Consider the following 21557-nt stretch of genomic DNA (forward strand, 5'->3'; position numbering starts at 1 on the left):
TATCAGTCTTATTATCAAGGAGCCCTAGTGGTGAAATTGTTAAGTGCTTGGCTGCTAACCAAAAGGTTGGCAGTTCAAACCCACCCAGCAGTGTTGTGGGAGAAAGACCTGGCGATCTGCTCCCCAAGATTACAGTCTAGGAAACCCTATAGGGCAGTTCTACTCTGTGACATGGGTTGCTATGAGTCAAAAATCAACTCAATGTCACCTAACAACAAGTCTCACTGTCAGTTTTTCTCAATAAATCTTCATGTCAGTTTTGAGTTCCTCTCTTATTCAAGAATAATTTAAAATGATGTCTTTACACTTCCAAGTGTTGTATGTAACTTTATTTTTATTGCTAAGTTCAGGTTTGGAGAATGTGGCTTATATGCTTTCTGCTTTTTAAAAATTATTGAGATTTTCTTTGTCATAGAAAGGCATTCCTCCTACCACATGTGCTTTCTAGTGCTAATGAAATATAATGCAACCATTAATTACAGAACATAATTTGAAGTACATGGACTGCTGTTGTTTATTATGGGTTCTGCCATCTGGAACAGGCTCTGCGTACACAGCCAATGGTCTGTTGCTTGCTCGGCGCTGGAATATACACCTACTTTTTATGGTGGGCTGCTCAGCTAGAATCACAATCCCATGTTTACTGTTACTGTTTGTAAACTGTGATACAGGCAAACTGCAAGGTCAATGTCAAAGATAATAGCTGTGACTGAGGGATTCCTGCTTGTGTAGACTAAAGAGCAAATATGAACATGCTATGCTTGTTGTCGTCAGTTTTGATTAACCAATTTATTATTTTTAGCTAGAAAGAATATTCTCAACTGAGAGGCTGTGGAGAGATTGGAACACTTACACACTGCTGCTGGGAATGTAAAATGGTACAACCACTTTGGAAATCGATTTGGCGCTTCTTAAAAAGCTAGAAATAGAACTACCATACGATTCAGCAATCCCACTCCTTGGAATATATCCTAGAGAAATAAGACCCTTTACACGAACAGATATATGCACACCCACGTTTATTGAAGCACTGTTTACAATAGCAAAAGGATGGTGCCAATCAATGGGTGAATGGATAAATAAATTATGGTATGTTCATAAAATGGAATACTACACATCGATGAAGAACAGTGAGGAATCTGTGAAACATTTCATAACATGGTGGAACCTGGAAGGCATTAGGCTGAGTGAAATTAGTCCGTTGCAAAAGGACAAATATTGTATGAGACCACTATTATAAGAACTTGAGAAACAGTTTAAACTGAGAAGAAAACATTCTTTCATGGTTATAAGAGGGAGGAGGGAGGGAGGGCGGGAGAGAGTATTCACTAATTAGATAGTAGATAAGAACTACTTTAGGTGAAGGGAAAGACAACACACAATACAGGGGAGGCCAGCACAACTGGACTAAACCAAAAGCAGTTTCCTGAATAAACTGAATGCTTCGAAGGCCAGCATAGCAGGGGCACGGGTCTGGGGACCATGGTTTCAGGGGACATCTAAGTCAATTGGCATAATAAAATCTATTAACAAAACATTCTGCATCCCACTTTGAACAGTGGCATCTGGGGTCTTAAACGCTAGCAAGCAGCCATCTAAGATGCATCACTTGGTCTCAACCCACCTGGATCAAAGGAGAATGAAGAACACCAAGGACACAAGGCAATTACGAGCCCAAGAGACAGAAAGGGCCACATAAACCAGAGACTACATCATCCTGAAACCAGAAGAACTAGATGGTGCCCAGCTACAACCAATGACTGCCCTGAAGGGAACACAACAGAGAACCCCTGAGGGAGCAGGAGAGCAGTGGGATGTAGACCCCAAATTCTCATAAAAAGACCAGACTTAATGGTCTGACTGAGACTAGAGGGACCCCAGTGGTCATGGCCCCCAGACCCTCTGTTGGCCCAGGACGGTAACCATTCCTGAAGTCTACTCTTCAGACATGGATTAGACTGGAGAATGGGTTGGAGAGGGATGCTGGTGAGGAGTGAGCTTCTTGGATCAGGTGGACACTTGAGACTATGTTGGTATCTCCTGCCTGGAGGGGAGATGAGAGGGTAGAGGGAGTTAGAAGCTGGTGAAATGGACACGAAAACAGAGAGCGGAGAGAGTGAGCAGGCTGTCTCATTAGGGGGAGAGTAATTGGGAGTATGTAGCAAGGTGTATATAAGTTTTTGTGTGAGAGACTGACTTGATTTGAAAACTTTCACTTAAAGCACAATAAAAATTATAAAAATAAAAAGAATACTCTGAACTGATGACCCTGTCTTATACTCTAGAGCTGTGCTGTCCAATACGGTAGCCACTAGACACATAAAAAAAAAAAAATAGGGCTATTTAAATTTAGTTCATTGTAATGAAATAAAATTTAAAATTCAGTTCCTCAGTCGGACTAGCCATTTCATGTGGCTAGTAATCGTCGTATTGGGCAAAATGTCAGCCTGTGCCCAAGAGTTCCAGTCTGCCCCTCCTGAAGGCCTGCCCTATGGGTTTCAGAATTGCCTAGCCAGTCCCCACAATCACATAACTAATTTCTTGCAATAAATCACTTAATATATATTTTTGCTACTGGTTTTACTTCTTTGATTGAACCTGACTGATACAAATAGGAGTTCCCTCGTGTGCACAACACCAAAACTACGCACTAATCTGCCCCAAACTCATCCCCTGTCTCACAACAGAGGAAATATCCTTCCTCCTTTTAACAGCCAAGATTTCCACAGTACTCTGTATCTCATCCCCTCTTACCTTTTCAAAGGCCATCTCTCATCTGGATTCTTGAAAAACCTTCTAACAGGGCTACCTGTGTCCATTCTTAGCCATACTCTAATCATTTCTCCTTATAGCAGCTGAAGACATAGTCTTGAAATGTCAATCAAATCATTTCACTCTCCAGCTCAAAACCCTTCAATAGAAACCAAATTTTTTTTTGGTGGTGAGGTGAGGGGAGGGGGTGTGGGGAGGTGTTAACATCTGAAATTAGTAAAAACAACACCTAACCAAACCAAACTGTTGCTATCCAGTCAATTTTGACTCATAGCAACCCTATAGGAGAGAGTAGATATGCCCCATGGAGTTTCCAAGGAGAGGCTGGTGGATTTGAACTGCAGGCCTTTTGGTTAGCAGCTGAGCTCTTAACCAACACCTTACAGGGCCTATAATGGCCTGGCTTTCACATATTCTGTAACCCCTTCTTGCATCTTCTTTCCCTCATATGCCCCACCCATACAAACCTCCATAGACACCAAGCCCTTTTTACTCTTTGGATCTCTTGTACATCCTAACCCTACTAACTGAAATGCTCTACTCCCAGCTTCTCCTGAGGTAATCCTATTCTTTAGATCAACGCTTAAGTGTCATTCCTTCAAAGAAGCCTATCATTGTCCACCTCTCTGTAATTTAGTAACTTGTCATCTTTCTTCAATGAATTTATCACACCTTGTAACCCTATATTTATTTATGTGATTATTTGCTTAATGTCTGTCTTCCCACTTCATGAAGCAAGGAACTTACCATATCCTCAAAGCCTATCACAATGTCCGCCACTCAAAAATCATTAACTGAATGAGCAAAGGGAAGAAGGAAGTGATAAATTATTAAAATTTTGAGAGAAAAATTAATTTTTATTGTGAGTCTTGCAATACTGTAGCCTCAACCCTTCTTTTCCCCATTGAAGCAAACTTTGCATGCTGAATCATAAGGAAAGACAGAGCTAGAAATCTCTTTCATACTAGTTTAAGAACCACCTTATAGCTTCCTTGAGCCTTGCAACCATAAGTGATGATGGTCATGGGTAATTAAATGAGTCAAAATCACCATCAAATATCCGTGTGCCTAAAAGCTTCAAGAAAGATCACACACATGGCCACAATACCACACTATGATCGAAACCATTAAATGGTATCATTGGAAAATGAGTACAGCAATTATCAAGAACTCTTTTCGAGAGGTTACCCTGCTCCTTGAGGGAAGGGTGGTCTAGCTTTTAAAACTTCACAAAAGTAGACTACAAAAGGAACATGTATAGACAGGGACTACAGCTAGTAGGTTGAAAGTCTGTGCTCAAGAATCTCGCACGCCATGCCTAGATCCCTTCACCAAGTGTGATCACTCCTGCAGGGGCATCTTTCGCCCTCATCCATTAAAAAAGATAGACACAGACAGATAAAAGAGGGAGAAATATAAATGGACGGTTGAAAAGTATTTCAGCATTGTTTTCATCCTTAAGCACCTTTCCCTTCTTAAGAATTAAAAGATACAAAACAAACACGATTATTGACCAGAGTCCACATGCAATCAGTCCAGTAGGACATTTGAACATACCCAATGAATGTGTTTGCTGACAGATTTTATCTGAGGTAGCAAATCATTTACTTTTCCTTTTTTCGGACCTAACCCATGTAAAGGGTTAGTGATACTCAGTTTATCACACATTATCACCATTGGTCTGAAGAAGATATGTTTCTTTTTTATTTATTGATTTTATCTCCATTCTCCACTCCCTTTCCCCTTCCTGCCCTACCTCATAAGAATAACCATTCAAATGTGTTTAATGTATATCCTTTTCCTTGAATATGCGTATTGTTGTTTTATCTACTTGCATTTTAAATTATGTAAAGGGTCTTTTATTCTGTTTCTTACTTTGTAACACAACCCTGTGTTAATAAGGTCCATCTATGTTGCTATGAGAGGCCCTGGTGGCGCAGTGATTAAGAGCTTAGCTGCTAACCAAAAAAGGTCAGCAGCTCAAGCCTACCAGCCAGCCACTGCATGGGTGAAAGGTGTGGCAATCTGCTTCCATAAAGATTTATAGCCTTGGAAACCCAATGGGGACAGTTCTACTCTGTCCTATAGTGTAACTACCAGCTGGACTCTACTCGATGGCAACGGGTTTGGTTTGGTTTTGGTTTATGTTACTATGAAGACACCTAGTCTCTTCTTTCTAATCTCTGTGTCCACCACATTTTCCCTCTCCATTCTCCAGCAATGAGACTCAGGTTGCCTCCAACTTCTCTACCATCATAAACAGTAGCTAGCGTTCAAAATACCTCCAACGTTTTCTTACAATGGTAAAATGTTTTAAAATGTTAAAAAGTCTCCAATATGCTTTTAATCACCTTCAGTTATAGTGAGTCATAAACTACCAGGATGTCTTTCCTTATGACTTAAGTACCTAAATTCGTATTTCCTGCAATCCCTGAAATATAACATTTTTACAGGCCTTTTGAAAAAAGTGCAAGCATGGAAAAGTATATTATTTCCAATATGGTAGATAACAAGGGAAATATATTAAATATGTAGGCTGATTTGGGAACTTGACCAACTCAAGAAGGGGCATAGCCAAGATCATACCTTCTCATTGGATAACCCTACTCTTAAAGAGAACTAAAGGAGATAGTCACATTAAATCCACCATTGCAAGACTGATTTTTTTAAGACCCAGGAGGGAAAAAGACGTAACCATTTCATCATCTGGGGCAAATCCTAGTCATTTAACATTTCTGTCTTGACGTTATTGCTACCTTATTCATACAACCTCTGAACTATGATGACTGTCAGGTTAATAATGAAAATAAGCATAAAATTATCAAAGAATTTTGTCTTCCTGCCAATTATATGGATATGCCAACATTTCACAATCATTGTTTCCAGACTTCGCTCAATGTGTCCCTCACTTTTCCCATATGCCCTTCTCACCACCATTACCACCACCAGTTGGCATTGAGTCAGTTCTACCTCATGGTGACACCAAGTGTTTCAGAGTAGAACTGTGCTCCACAGAGTTCTCAGTGGCTGACTTTTCTGAAGTAGATCACTAGACCTTTCTTCCAAGATGCCTCTGGGTGGACTCAAACCTCCAACCTTTCTCTTAGCAGTGGAGTGTGTTAGCTGTTTGCACCACCCGGGAACTCCTATCCTCTCTCAATCTCTTCCAATTCATTCTCCACCCAGCAGCCAGAACAATCATTTTAAAACTTGAATTTGATCTTCTTACACTTCTCTTTAATAGCTCTTTAATGGCTTCTCAAGCAAAAGCTGTAACCTGCTCACAAGGGCTGGCCCCGTCTGCCTGTGCCCTCTGCTTCCCATCCTGCTCTTCATCCTCTCTGCTCACCAACTACGCACTAGATTCTCAGGTACTCAAATGCACTAGTTCTTTCAAGCACCAGGGCCACTGCACATCCTGCCCTCTCTGTCTGGAAAGCTCCTCTCTGTTTCTTCTCCCAGGTTTCTGATCTCAGAGCAATCATCAGTTCATTAGGGAAGCCTCCCCCGACCTCCCATTAAATGTACTCAAAGGCCCTCGTACCTCTTCTTTGGAGTACTTTAAATGGTTGTAAATTACTATGGTTCTATTGGGTTCTTTGATTAGCTTCTGATCCCTCTGCTAGACCAGAGGACCCAAGGTGATGGACTTGTCTAGTGTTGTTCACTATTATGCCAGTGGCCTCCAGAAAAGAACTGGCACAGAACAGGTACGCAGAAAATGCTTATGTTTCAATGGGTGAATGAATGATTATGTAGTGATTCATGTTTTTAAATAAGCTGTTGTATTTAATCAAAGACCAATTCCAGTTGAAAAGCCCTTGTGTATTATTTGTAATTATGCCCCAAGCTTTATTTTTTCTGATTGTTTTTGTTCTTTCTTTCTTCCACCCAGATTTGGGTATGTAGGATTGTTTACTTTATGTGTAGCGTGGAATGAGGACAGTGAGGGTTTGATGGGAACAGCCAGGCTGGAGAGCCATATAAGAGATCATCTTGTTGAGAGCGAATCTCACTGAAGAACAATGGGTGTTACGGAAAGACAAGAACTTTAGCCATTGTTCATCGAAGTAGGTCTATCAAACAAACAGTCAGAAACCCAGGACTGGATCAATAGTTCAATGTACAACCATTTGGGCTCCTGCTGAGTTTATAAACCCCCTTCACTAGGAACAGCACAATAGACATGGGCAGGCAAAAGTGGTCTTGTCTGTGCAATGTAACCCTGCATGTCTTGCCAGAGCTGGTTGATCCAGGGTTAGACCTGAGCTAGTCAAATTCTCTCTCCCAGAAATTTGAAACCAGAAATAGAATAACAAGGAGATTGGAAATTATTGGCATTGAGTTTGGGTAATAGCAGTGGACTCCAGCATTGTTCCTATTCACAATGGCTCAATTCTTTTAGTTCTATGAGATAATTTCTGTATCTTCACATATTTCTCCTTTTTTGCAACGAGTCAGAATTTGGTTTCTGTTATTAGCAATTCAAAGAGCCCCACATAGATACAGATATAGAAAAGACACCTCGGTGTAGGTGTTAGCTGAAATTACAAAGGTGGGGAGGTCGTCTCATAAATCACAAGAGGAAGAACAAGAGTGAGAGAGGAAGACTGAGAGTAAGAGCACAAGAATGAGAGAAAGCACTAGAGAGAGAGTATGAGTATGAAAGAAAGAAGGGCCAAGGGCAAGATGAGACCCAGAGCAAAAGCCAGAGAGAGTGTGAAGAGTGACAGGGCAGGGGAGAGGGAGAGTGAGAGAAGAGATTAGAAGATTAGACGACAGTTATTGGAACTTTGGGATACATAACAAGGGTGTACACTCAAAAGTAAATTTCTGCTGGTGGTTAAAGTCACATAAAGGCCCAAACAAGGAAATAAGTGAGGACAAAAATATATCCTTGGGCATACCTCAGAGATATTGCGAGTTCAGTTCCAGACCACCACAACAAGACGAATATTGCAATAAAGTGAGTAACACAAATTTTTAGGTTTCCCAGTGCATATAAAATTTATGGCTACACTGTATTGTAGTCTATTAAGTGTGCAATAGCATTATGTCTAAAAAATGCATGTACCTTAATTAGAAAATACTTTATTGCTAAAAAAGCTAACCATCATCTTAGCCTTCAGCGAATCATAATCTTTTTGCTGGTGGTGGGTTTCGCCTTGATGTTGATGGCTGCTTACTGATCAGGGTGGTGGTTGCTCAAGGTTGAGGTAGCTGTGGCAATTTCTTAAAATAAGACAACAATGAAGTTTGCCTCAATGGTTAACTTTTCCTTTCATGAAAGATTTCTCTGTAGCATGCAATGTTATTTGATAGTATTTTACCCTCAGTACAATTTCTTTCAAAATTGGAGTCAGTCCTCTCAAACCCTGCTGCTGCTTTATCAACTAAGTTTATGTAATATTCTAAATCCTTTGTTGTCATTTCAACAATGTTCACAGCTTCTTCACCAGGAGTAGATTCCATCTCAAGAAAAGACTTTCTTTACTCATCCATAAGAAGCAACTCCTCATCCATTAAAGTTTTATCCTGAAATTGTAGCAATTCTGTCACATTTTCGGGTTCCACTTTTAATTCTAGTTCTCTTGCTATTTCCATCACATCTGTGGTTACTTTCTCCACTGAAGTCTTAAACCCTTCAAAGTCATCCATGAGGGTTGGAATCAATGTTGGTATTTTGACCTCCTACCACGAATCATGAATGTTCTTAATGGCATCTAGAACTGTGACCCTTTCTAAAAGCTTTCAATTTACTTTGCCCAGATCCATTAGAGGAATCACTATCTATGGCAGCTATAGCCTTATGAAATATATTTCTTAAATAATAAGACTTGAAAGTCTAAAGTACTCCTTGGTTCATGGGCTGCAGAATGGATACTGTGTCAGCAGGCATGAAAACAACATTAATCTCCATCAGAGTTCTTGAGTGACCAGGTGCATTGTCAATGAGCAGTAGTATCTTGAAAGGAATCTTTTTTTTCTGAGCAGTAGTTCTCAACAGTGGGCTTAAAATATTCAGTAAACCATGTTGTAAGTAGATGTGCTTCCTTCCAGACTTTGTGGTTCCATTTATACAGAACAGGCAGAATAATTTTAGTATAATTCTTAAGGGTCCTACTGTTTCAGAAAGGTAAAGAGTATTGGTGTCAACGTAAAGTCACCAGCTACATTAGCCCCTAAGCCCCTTTGAAGCTTTGAAGCCAGGCACTGACTTCCCCTCTCTAGCTATGAAAGTCTTCTTCCAATATAAGGCTGTTTCATCTACACTGAAAATCTGTTGTGTAGCCACCTTCATCAACTATCTTAGCTAGATCTTTTGGATAACTTGCTGAAGCTCCTACATCAGTACGTGCTGCTTCACCTCGCACTTCTATGTTACAGAGACAGTTTCTTTCCTTAAACCTTATGAACCAACCTCTGATAGCTTCAGACTTTTCTTCTGCAGCTTCCTTACCTCTCCCAGCCTTCACAGAATTGAAGAGAGTTAGGGCCTTCCTTTGGATTAGGCTTTGGCTTAAGGGAATGTTGTGGATCTTCTATCCAGACCACTAAAATTTTCTCCATATCAGCAATAAGGCTGTTTTGCTTTCTTATCACACATGTGTTCACTGGAGCAGTATTTTTAGTTTCCTTCAAGAACTTTTCCCTTGCATTCACAACTCGGCTAACTGTTTGGCACAAGAGGCCTAGCTTTCGGCCTCTCTTGGCTTTCGACATGCCTTCGCCACTAAGCTTAATCATTTCTAGCTTTTGATTTAAAGTGAGAGACATGTGACTCTTCCTTTGACTTATAAACACCTAGAGGCTACTGTAGGGTTATTAATTGGCCTAATTTCAATATTGTTGCATCTCAGGGGATAGGGAGGCTGAGGAGAGGGAGACAAATGGGGGACTGGCCAGTCAGTGGAGCCGTCAGAACACACAAAACATTTCTCGATTAAGTTTGCCATCTTATATGGGCACTGTTTGTGGCACCCCAGAACAATTACGATAGTAACATCAAAGCTCACTGATCATTGATCGTCATAACAGAAATAATAATAAAGAAAAAATTTGAAATATTGCGAGAATTATCAAAATGGGACACAGAGACATGAAGTGAGCACATGCTGTTGGAAAAACGGTGCCAATAGACTTCTCCACGCACGGTTGTCACAAACCTTCGATTTGTAAAAAACATAGTATCTGTGAAGCACAATAAAGCAAAGCACAATAAAATGAGGTATGCGTATATATCAGATAAATTAAGCATTTAGTACAGCAAAATCAGTTTAAAAATGGAGGGGAAAATCAGACTGCATTTAATCTGACAGAGCTATTGGCCAGAGTCAAGGAACTATGAACAGGAAAACATTAAACATGCTTCCTGAGGAGTTGGGATTTTATTTATTTATTTATTGGATGGGATTTTATTTTATCTTTCCACTTAGGCTTAACCTGCTTATGATGGAACTTGCTGGGGAAATATTTAAAAGAAAACACAGGTAAGGAGGGCTCCCCTTAATGACCGCAGATTACGATAAATTTGTTTAAAGACTAAGATAGCAGGGCCTCCGTAAAATCCTAGGTAGCGTACTGTAGGCACAGAAGCGCTCACTTGTAAGCCGAGACTATGTCAAGTACTGCAGTACCGGATTTACAATAAGAGATGACTTTTGTTAAGTTTATAATATATAATTTTGGGAGGCATTTCGACGTCCAAACCATATTAAATAGTCATAGCAGCTTTATGCAGAGGAAAAATTTTATTATTTTATTTATCATCATACATTATAGAACTTCATAGTGGTACATAAAAGAAAAAAAAAACTTCTTTGCTTAGGCTGAATAGAGCTGCAATTATTTACAATGTTGATCTTTAGAAAGAAACAAGCAATGCAGAATTAGTGGTGCTGTGTCCACTGAATGACAGGAGGTGTCTTCTTTCTGACCAGCCCTGCTTCCCTGCCCAGCTTCTCTTGCATCTGCTCCTCACATACTCCGTGTTCCAGCCATGCTGATGCTTATCCATCTCCTCAGAGTGAACCGTGCCCTTATGGAACTTGCTACCTGTTCTCTCTGCCTGGGACAGTGTCCCAGATCTCTATCCCTTCCTTCCTCAGCTTCTTTTATTACATATTTTCATAGCTGGGGATATACATTTCCCTTGGACTATTAAACACATTCATTGGTGTGATTTTTTTGACTGGCACAGCCTCACCACTAAAGTGTCTATTAAGGGCAAGGACTGTGCCCTTTTTGCTACCTGTTGTATCCCTAAAACATCTATAAAAATGTCTGGCACATAGAAGGTAAATATTTGTTAGTATTTTTAGCATATTTATTAATATATTTGTTTAGGCTATTTTTAGTGAATGAATGAACCTAACAATAACTGCTATCTTTTAGTGGCTCTGACTGGAGCAGTCATTAAGCATTTGGCTGCTAGTCAAAAGGTCGGCAGTTCAAATCTACCAACCGCTCCTTGGAAACCCTACGGGGCAGTTTTACTATGTTCTATAGGGTCGCTATAAGTCAGAGTTGACCCGACGGCAATGGCTTTGGTTTTGGTTTATTATCTTTTTAACCTTAATATGCCATTTCTACAAAGACCTGATGGGCATTTTTTAATCTGGCCTACCAACACTCAAGAGGATGGCTACTTCAGAGCATCACCAACTCCTCCTTTGTGTTCTCACTGCATCTTAGAACCCAAGCCTTGTCAGTGATGCTTCCATAATGCTCTTACATCTGTTCCCTTCTCTTCACTCCCAGGATCATTCTTCCAGTAACACCAACACTCGGGTGACTACAAAACCCATTAACTTGTTTTCTTGTTCTCCCTTGGCAATATCATCTCCACACAGAGTTGCCCTGCTAAAATTCATTCCAGATTTCCAATTTTAAAATGGTACCCCCGCCCCAGACCCTCAAGGCAGCTTCAGCTAACAGCTGACTAACACAGTGATCTCTACCTTATATATCCTAACATCACCTGTGGAGCTTTGTAGAGTTATACTAATTATAAACTGAATACAGATTAATTGAGAATAACCTATCCAGTTTTTACCCCAACTTATTTCACCTATCTGAATAAGGACAGGAAGATACTTCAAATCTGCCACCATGGATAGACCATTGACTCAGAGAACCAGCATATATACGTAAGAAAGCAAATCAGCTATTTCCTAGCCCACTGGTGTTACTTTCTAGGGTGGGTATTGTTTCTCAGTTCACATTGCCATCTGGTAAGCATGGGAACCCCCAGAAAACAACTAGGCCAGAAGTAAGGTGGGAAGTGTGCTCTGGTGATGGTACATTGCTCCCCGAGAAGATTAGTTTCATAGGAAAGCACTATGGATGGATGATGGAGAAAATCACCTCGACAAGAATGAATGCTTGCAAAAGGATTTTTAAAAGTACATTTTGTTTGATGAGAGTATCAGAGGGCCAGGCAAGTAAAGGTAGGAGATGTTTCCTCATTAAGTAAAACAGCATGAAGGGAAAGCTTCCTAAAATTTTGTAACTGGAGTGGGAGATGGGAGGATTTACAGTGGTACTACAGAAGGGGATTTGAGAAAAATTAATCATCTATCATCAGTTTTGCCTTGCTTGAGATGAGTAAAAAGAAGAAAATGCATACAACCACAATAACAAAACCAAAAACAGAGGGCTGACAAAAAAAAAAAAAAAACAGAAAAAGAAGAAAATTTCAGAAAACTGTTCACTAAAAGCAAAATAACATGGCCTCCATAATGAAAGAGCAGAAAATTATAAGAAGAGATTAGGCTGACATGAAGAGATTACAGAATTAGATAAAAAGGGAGATAACTGAGGTAAGAAAAGATTGCAAAAAATCTAAAAACATAAAAACAAATTTTTAATCCACATTGGTGGTGATAAAGAACAAAATGAACACTGTAGGATATTGACTTCTGTGGTTGACAAATTTGAGATTTACACAAAGCAGAAGAATAGGACAAGGAGATAATAACTCTAAATGAGAAGGTGATTGAGAGCTGTTCAGGACAGTACACTCAGTTTATTAATTATAGGTATTTCTAAAGAAGAGATACAATAACGAACTCTTCTTGTATTGCAAAAAATTAAAATTTGCCATGTTCAAAGGATGGGGAAAAAAAAAACAATGAAAAGTAAACTAACCTAGATAAACTTGGATTTTTTTTTTTTTTTTTAATGACAAAGAAAAAGTCCCATAATTGTCTAGGTTAGGAGAAAGAGATTTCTTGCAAAAGAACTAAAATTCTTCTAAGTACATACTTCTCTAACATTAAATGGCAGATGAAAAAGGAGTAATGCATAGAGTAGCAATTCTCTGGCTCCACATTAGAATTTTCTGACAAAACTTTAGAATGTGCTGATACCTGAGCCCCGCCCACAGCAATTCTGATTTATTTAACCCAGAATAGGGCCCGAGCACTTTTTTTATTGGTGGTGGTACTTTTTTTTGTTGTTGTTGTTTTGTTCTTTTTTTTTTTGCTTTGTTTTATTTTTTAATACTTATGTCCAGGCCGCATCTTAGACATATTTACTTGGAATCACAGCGTAGGACCCAGGCATCAGTGGTTTTTAAAACTCCCTAGGAGATTTCAGTGTGTAGCTGAAGTTAAGAACCATGGACAAAGTTGTAACCGGAGGATTTCAAGGTTGTTTTTCATTCAGGGAAATACCAGGGGACACAGTCACACATGCATAGATTTTTTTATTTTTTTTATTGTACTTTATAAGAAGGTTTACAGAACTAGCTTCTCATTAAACAGTTAGTACACATATTTTTTTATGACATTGGTTAACAAGCCCACAGCATGTCAACACTCTCCCTTCTCAACCTTGGATTCCCTATTACCAGCTTTCCTGTCCCCTCCTGCCTTCCAGTCCTTGCCCCTGGGCTGGCATGCCCCTTTAGTCTCATTTTGTTTTATGAGCCTGTCTAAACTTCGGATGAAGGGTGAGCCTCAGGAGTGACTTTATTACTGAGCTAAAAGAGTGTCCAGGGGCAATACTCTCAGTGTTTCTCCAGTCTGCCAGGCCAGTAAGTCTGGTCTTTTGTGAGTTAGAATTTTGTTTACATTTTTCTCCAGCTCTGTCTGGACCCTCTATTGTGATCTCTGTCAGAGCAGTCAGTGGTGGTAGCCGGCCACCATCCAGTTGTGCTGGACTCAGTCTGATGGAGGCTGTGGTAGTTGTGGCTCATTACTCCTTTGGACTAACCTTTCCCTTCTGTCTTTGGTTTTCTTCATTCTCCCTTGCTCCAGAGGGGGTGAGGCCAGTGGAATATCTTAGATGGCTGCTCATAGGCTTTTAAGACCCCAGACACTATTCACTAAAGTAGAATGTAGAACACTTTCTTTATAAACTATGTTATTTCATCTGAGCTAGATGTTCCCTGAGATCATGGTCCCCAAAGCCCTCAGCCCAGTAATTTGGTCCCTCGGGGAGTATGGATGTGTCTATGGAACTTCCATGACCTTGCCTTGTACAAGTAGTGCTGGCTTTCCCAGTATTGTGTACTGTCTTACCCTTCACCAAAGTTACCAGTTATCTGTTGTCTATTTAGTGTTTTTCCACCCCCACCCCTACCCTCCCTCGTAACCATCAAAGATTGTTTCTTTTTGTGTATAAACTTTTTCATGAATTTTTATAGTAGTGGTCTCACACAATATTTGTCCTTTTATGATTGACTTATTTCACTCAGCATAATGCCCTCCAGATTCATCCATGTTGTGAGATGCTTCGCAGATTCATCTTTGTTCTTTGTCTTTGCATAGTACTCCATTGAGTTTATGTACCATAGTTTATCCATTCATCTGTTGTTGGACATCTAGGTTGTTTCCATCTTTTTGCAATCGTGAACAATGCTGCAATGAACATGCACTGTGTGTATGCCTATTCATGTGATGACTGTTATTTCTCTAGGATATATTCCTAGAAGTGGAATTGCTGGATCAAATGCTATTTCTATTTCTAGCTTTCTAAGGAAGTGCCATATCATTTTCCAAAATGGTTGTACCATATTGCATTCCCACCTGCAGTGCATAAGAGTTTCAATCTCTCCACAGCCTCTCCAAATTTGTTATTTTCTGCCTTTTTTTTTTTTTTCCAATTTGTTCCAGTAATGCTGGGGTACAATGGAGTCTCATTGTGGTTTTCATTTGCATTTCTCTAATTGCTAGTGATCTCAAGCATTTCCTCACATGCCTGTTAGCCACTTGAATGTCTTTGGTTAAGCGTTCACTTCCTTTGCCCATTTTTTAATTGGATTATTTATCATTTTGTTGTAGAGGTGCTGGATTTTCCTGTAGATTTTAGAGATTAGACCTTTTTAAGATTTGTAATAGTCAAAATTTTTTTCCCAGTCTGTAGGCTCTCTTTTTACTCTTTTGGTGAAGCCTTTTGATGAGCATAAGTGTTTAATTTTTAGAAAATTCCAGTTATCTAGCTTATCTTTTGGAGTTTGTATATTGTTAGTTTTGGTTTGTATCCTGTTAATGCTGAGTAATAGGGCCTCTAGCATTGATCTTATTTTTTCTTCTATGGCCTTTATAGTTTTTGGTTTTATATTTAGGTCTTTGATCCATTTCAAATTAATTTTTGTATATGGTGTGAGGTATAGGTCCTGTTTCATATTTTCGCAGATAGACATCCAGTTTCGTCTTTGTTAAAAAGACGATCTTTTCCCCCATTTGATGAACTTTGGGCCCCTGTTGAAGATCAGGTGACTGTAGGTGGATGGATTTACATCTGGCTTCTGAGTTCTGTTCCATTGGTCTATGTGTCGTTGTACCAGTACCAGGCTGTTTTGACTACCTTAGCTGTATAGTAGGTTCTGAGGTCAGGTAGTTTGAGTTCTCCTGCTTTATTCTTCTTCTTCATTAGTGCTTTACTTATCAGGGGCTTCTTCCATTTCCATATAAAGTTAATGATTAGTTTTTACATCTCTTTAAAGAATGCTGTTGAAATCTGGGTTGGGATTCCATTGTATTTATAGATTGCTTTGGGTAGAACTGACATTTTCACAATGTTGAGTCTGCCTATCCGTGAACAAGGTATGTTTTTCCATTTATGTAGCTATTTTTTGGTTTCTTGCAGTAGTGTTTTGTGGTTTTCTTTGTATAGGTCTTTTACATCCTGATTAGATTTATTCCTAATTATTTTATTTTTTTAGGGGCTATTGTAAATGGTGTTGTTTTCCCGATTTCCTTTTCTTTGTTCTCTTTATTGGTGTGTAACAATTCAACTGATTTTTGTATGTTTATCTTGTATCCTGCTAGTCTGCTGGATATTAGTTCCAGTAGTTTTCTCATGGAGTCTTTTGGGTTTTCTACGTATAGTTTCATATCTTCTGCAAATAGGGACAGTTTTACCTCTTCATTACCAATTTGGATGGTCTTTATTTCTCTTTCTTGCCTTATTGCTGTAGCTAGAGTTTCCAGCACAATGTTAAATTGGAGCAGTGATAAAGGGCATCTCTGTCTTGTTCCTGTTCTCAAGTGGAATGTTTTCAGCCTCTCTCCATTAAGGATGACATTGGCTGTTAGTTTTGTACAGATGCCCTTTACTGTGTTGAGGGATTTCCCTTCTATACCTATTTTATTGAGAGTTTCTATCAGGAGTCATTGTTGGGCTTTGTTGAAAGCCTTTTCTGTATCGATTGAGATGATCATAGACCCAAAACCAAACCCACTGCCATTGAGTCGATTCTGACTCATGCGACTCTTTTATTTATATGGTCGATTACATTGATTGATTTTCTAATGTTGAGCCATTCTTGCATACTTGGTATGAATCCTACTTGGTTGTGGTGTATTATTTTTTTGATATGATGCTGAATTCTATTGGCTAGAATTTTGTTGAGAATTTTTGCATCCATATTCATGAGAGATATTGGTCTGTAATTTTCTTTTTGGGGTGTGGTGTCTTATGCTGGCTTTATAGAACGAATTCAGAAGCACCCCTTCCTTCTCTATGTTCTGAAATAGTTTGAGTAGTACTTGTATAAGCTCTTCTTTGAATGTTTGGTAGAATTATCCAGTGATGCCATCTGGGCCAGGGCTTGTTTTTGTTGGAAGTTTTATTACCTTTTCAATCTCTTCTTTTGTTATGGGTCTGTTCAGGTTTTCATCATCACTTTGTGTTAGTTTGGGTAGGTAGTGTATTTCTAGAAATTTGTCCATTTCCTCTAGGTTTTCAAATTTGTTGGAGTATAGTTTTTCATAATACCCTGTTATGATCCTTTTTATTTCAGTTGGGTCTGTTGTAATGTCCCCCATTTCATTTCTTATTTGGGTTATTTGCATCCTCTCCTGTTTTTCTTTTGTCAGTTTGGCCAGTGGTTTGTCAATTTTGTTGATCCTTTCAGAGAACCAACCTTTGGTTTCGTTGATTCTTTCTATTGTTTTTCTATTCTCTATTTCATTTATTTCTGCTCTGCTCTTTATTATTTCCTTGCTTCTGGTGGCTGTGGGCTTCTTTTGCTGTTCTTTTTCTATTTGTTTGAGTTGTGTGGCTAGTGTTTCGATTTTGTCCCTTTCTTCTTTTTTGTTATGTGCATCTATTGCTATATATTGACCCCTGGACATGCTTTTGCAGTGTCCCAAAGGTTTTGGTATGATGTGTTTTCATTCTTGTTTGGTTCTAGAAATTTTTTGATTCCATCTTTTTTTTTTTTTTTTTATAATAACTTTTATTAAGCTTCAAGTGAACGTTTACAAATCCAATCAGTCTGTCACATATAAGTTTACATACATCTCACTCCCTACTCCCACTTACTCTCCCTGTCTTGAGTCAGCCCTTTCAGTCTCTCCTTTCTTGACAATTTTGCCGGCTTCCCTCTCTCTCTATCCTCCCATCCCCCCTCCAGGCAAGAGTTGCCAACACAATCTCAAGTGTCCACCTGATATAATTAGCTCACTCTTCATCAGCATCTCTCTCCCACCCGCTGACCAGTCCCTTTCATTTCTGATGAGTTGTCTTCCGGGATGGTTCCTGTCCTGTGTCAACAGAAGGTCTGGGGAGCATGGCCGCCGGGATTCCTCCAGTCTCAGTCAGACCATTAAGTTTGGTCTTCTTATGAGAATTTGGGGTCTGCATCCCACTGATCTCCTGCTCCCTCAGGGGTCCTCTGCTGAGCTCCCTGTCAGGGCAGACATCGATTGTGGCCGGGCACCAACTAGTTCTTCTGGTCTCAGGATGATGTAGGTCTCTGGTTCATGTGGCCCTTTCTGTCTCTTGGGCTCTTAGTTGTCATGTGGGCTTGGTGTTCTTCATTTTCCTTTGCTCCAGGTGGGTTGAGACCAATTGCTGCATCTTAGATGGCTGCTTGTTAGCATTTAAGACCCCAGACGCCACATTTCAAAGTGGGATGCAGAATGATTTCATAATAGAATTATTTTGCCAATTGACTTAGAAGTCCCCGCAAACCATGTTCCCCAGACCCCCGCGCTTGCTCCGCTGACCTTTGAAGCATTCATTTTATCCCGGAAACTTCTTTGCTTTTGGTCCAGTCCAATTGAGCTGACCTTCCATGTATTGAGTGTTGTCTTTCCCTTCACCTAAAGCAGTTCTTATCTACTGATTAATCAATAAAAAACCCTCTCCCACCCTCCCTCCCTCCCCCCCTCGTAACCACAAAAGTATGTGTTCTTCTCAGGTTTACTATTTCTCAAGATCTTATAATAGTGGTCTTATACAATATTTGTCCTTTTGCCTCTGACTAATTTCGCTCAGCATAATGCCTTCCAGGTTCCTCCATGTTATGAAATGTTTCAGAGATTCGTCACTGTTCTTTATCGATGCGTAGTATTCCATTGTGTGAATATACCACAATTTATTTACCCATTCATCCGTTGATGGACACCTTGGTTGCTTCCAACTTTTTGCTATTGTAAACAGAGCTGCAATAAACATGGGTGTGCATATATCTGTTTGTATGAAGGCTCTTGTATCTCTAGGGTATATTCCTAGGAGTGGGATTTCTGGGTTGTATGGTAGTTCTATTTCTAACTGTTTAAGATAACGCCAGATAGATTTCCAAAGTGGTTGTACCATTTGACATTCCCACCAGCAGTGTATGAGAGTTCCAATCTCTCCGCAGCCTCTCCAACATTTATTATTTTGTGTTTTTTGGATTAATGCCAGCCTTGCTGGTGTGAGATGGAATCTCATCGTAGTTTTAATTTGCATTTCTCTAATGGCTAATGATCGAGAGCATTTTCTCATGTATCTGTTGGCTGCCTGAATATCTTCTTTAGAGAAATGTGTGTTCATATCCTTTGCCCACTTCTTGATTGGGTTGTTTGTCTTTTTGTGGTTGAGTTTTGACAGAATCATGTAGATTTTAGAGATCAGGCGCTGGTCGGAGATGTCATAGCTGAAAATTCTTTCCCAATCTGTAGGTGGTCTTTTTACTCTTTTGGTGAAGTCTTTAGATGAGCATAGGTGTTTGATTTTTAGGAGCTCCCAGTTATTGGGTTTCTCTTCATCATTTTTGGTAATGTTTTGTATTCTGTTTATACCTTGTATTAGGGCTCCTAGGGTTGTCCCAATTTTTTCTTCCATGATCTTTATCGTTTTAGTCTTTATGTTTAGGTCTTTGATCCACTTGGAGTTAGTTTTTGTGCATGGTGTGAGGTATGGGTCCTGTTTCATTTTTTTGCAAATGGATATCCAGTTATGCCAGCACCATTTGTTAAAAAGGCTATCTTTTCCCCAGTTAATTGACACTGGTCCTTTGTCAAATATCAGCTGCTCATACGTGGATGGATCTATGTCTGGGTTCTCAATTCTGTTCCATTGGTCTATGTGTCTGTTGTTGTACCAATACCAGGCTGTTTTGACTACTGTGGCTGTATAATAGGTTCTGAAGTCAGGTAAGGTGAGGCCTCCCACTTTCTTCTTCTTTTTCAGTAGTGCTTTGCTTATCCGGGGCTTCTTTCCCTTCCATATGAAATTGGTGATTTGTGTCTCTATCCCCTTAAAATATGACATTGGAATTTGGATCGGAAGTGCGTTAAATGTATAGATGGCTTTTGGTAGAATAGACATTTTTACTATGTTAAGTCTTCCTATCCATGAGCAAGGTATGTTTTTCCACTTAAGTATGTCCTTTTGAATTCCTTGTAGTAGAGCTTTGTAGTTTTCTTTGTATAGGTCTTTTACATCCTTGGTAAGATTTATTCCTAAGTATCTTATCTTCTTGGGGGCTATTGTGAATGGTATTGATTTGGTAATTTCCTCTTCGGTGTTCTTTTTGTTGATGTAGAGGAATCCAAGTGATTTTTGTATGTTTATTTTATAACCTGAGACTCTGCCAAACTCTTCTATTAGTTTCAGTAGTTTTCTGGAGGATTCCTTAGGGTTTTCTGTGTATATAATCATGTCATCTGCAAATAGTGATAACTTTACTTCTTCCTTGCCAATCCGGATACCTTTTATTTCTTTGTCTAGCCTGATTGCCCTGGCTAAGACTTCCAACACGATGTTGAATAAGAGCGGTGATAAAGGGCATCCTTGTCTGGTTCCCGTTCTCAAGGGAAATGCTTTCAGGTTCTCTCCATTTAGAGTGATGTTGGCTGTTGGCTTTGCATAGATGCCCTTTATTATGTTGAGGAATTTTCCTTCAATTCCTATTTTGGTGAGAGTTTTTATCATGAATGGGTGTTGGACTTTGTCAAATGCCTTTTCTGCATCAATTGATAAGATCATGTGGTTTTTGTCTTTTGATTTATTTATGTGATGGATTACATTAATGGTTTTTCTGATATTAAACCAGCCTTGCATACCTGGTATAAATCCCACTTGATCAGGGTGAATTATTTTTTTGATGTGTCGTTGGATTCTATTGGCTAGAATTTTGTTGAGGATTTTTGCATCAATGTTCATGAGGGATATAGGTCTATAATTTTCTTTTTTTGTAATGTCTTTACCTGGTTTTGGTATCAGGGAGATGGTGGCTTCATAGAATGAGTTGGGTAGTATTCCGTCATTTTCTATGCTTTGGAATACCTTTAGTAGTAGTGGTGTTAACTCTTCTCTGAAAATTTGGTAGAACTCTGCGGTGAAGCCGTCCGGGCCAGGACTTTTTTTTGTTGGGAGTTTTTTGATTACCGTTTCAATCTCTTTTTTTGTTATGGGTCTATTTAGTTGTTCTACTTCTGAATGTGTTAGTTTAGGTAGGTAGTGTTTTTCCAGGAATTCATCCATTTCTTCTAGGTTTTCAAATTTGTTAGAGTACAATTTTTCATAATAATCTGAAATGATTCTTTTAATTTCATTTGGTTCTGTTGTGATGTGGTCCTTCTCATTTCTTATTCGGGTTATTTGTTTCCTTTCCTGTATTTCTTTAGTCAGTCTAGCCAATGGTTTATCAATTTTGTTAATTTTTTCAAAGAACCAGCTTTTGGCTTTGTTAATTCTTTCGATTGTTTTTCTGTTCTCTAATTCATTTAGTTCAGCTCTAATTTTTATTATTTGTTTTCTTCTGGTGCCTGATGGATTCTTTTGTTGCTCACTTTCTATTTGTTCAAGTTGTAGGGACAGTTCTCTGATTTTGGCTCTTTCTTCTTTTTGTATGTGTGCATTTATTGATATAAATTGGCCTCTGAGCACTGCTTTTGCTGTGTCCCAGAGGTTTTGATAGGAAGTATTTTCATTCTCGTTGCTTTCTATGAATTTCCTTATTCCCTCCTTGATGTCTTCTATAACCCAGTCTTTTTTCCAGGAGGGTATTGTTCATTTTCCAAGTATTTGATTTCTTTTCCCTCGTTTTTCTGTTATTGATC

This window comes from Loxodonta africana, chromosome 8 (assembly GCF_030014295.1).
Source record: "Loxodonta africana isolate mLoxAfr1 chromosome 8, mLoxAfr1.hap2, whole genome shotgun sequence".
Classification (NCBI taxonomy): domain Eukaryota; kingdom Metazoa; phylum Chordata; class Mammalia; order Proboscidea; family Elephantidae; genus Loxodonta; species Loxodonta africana.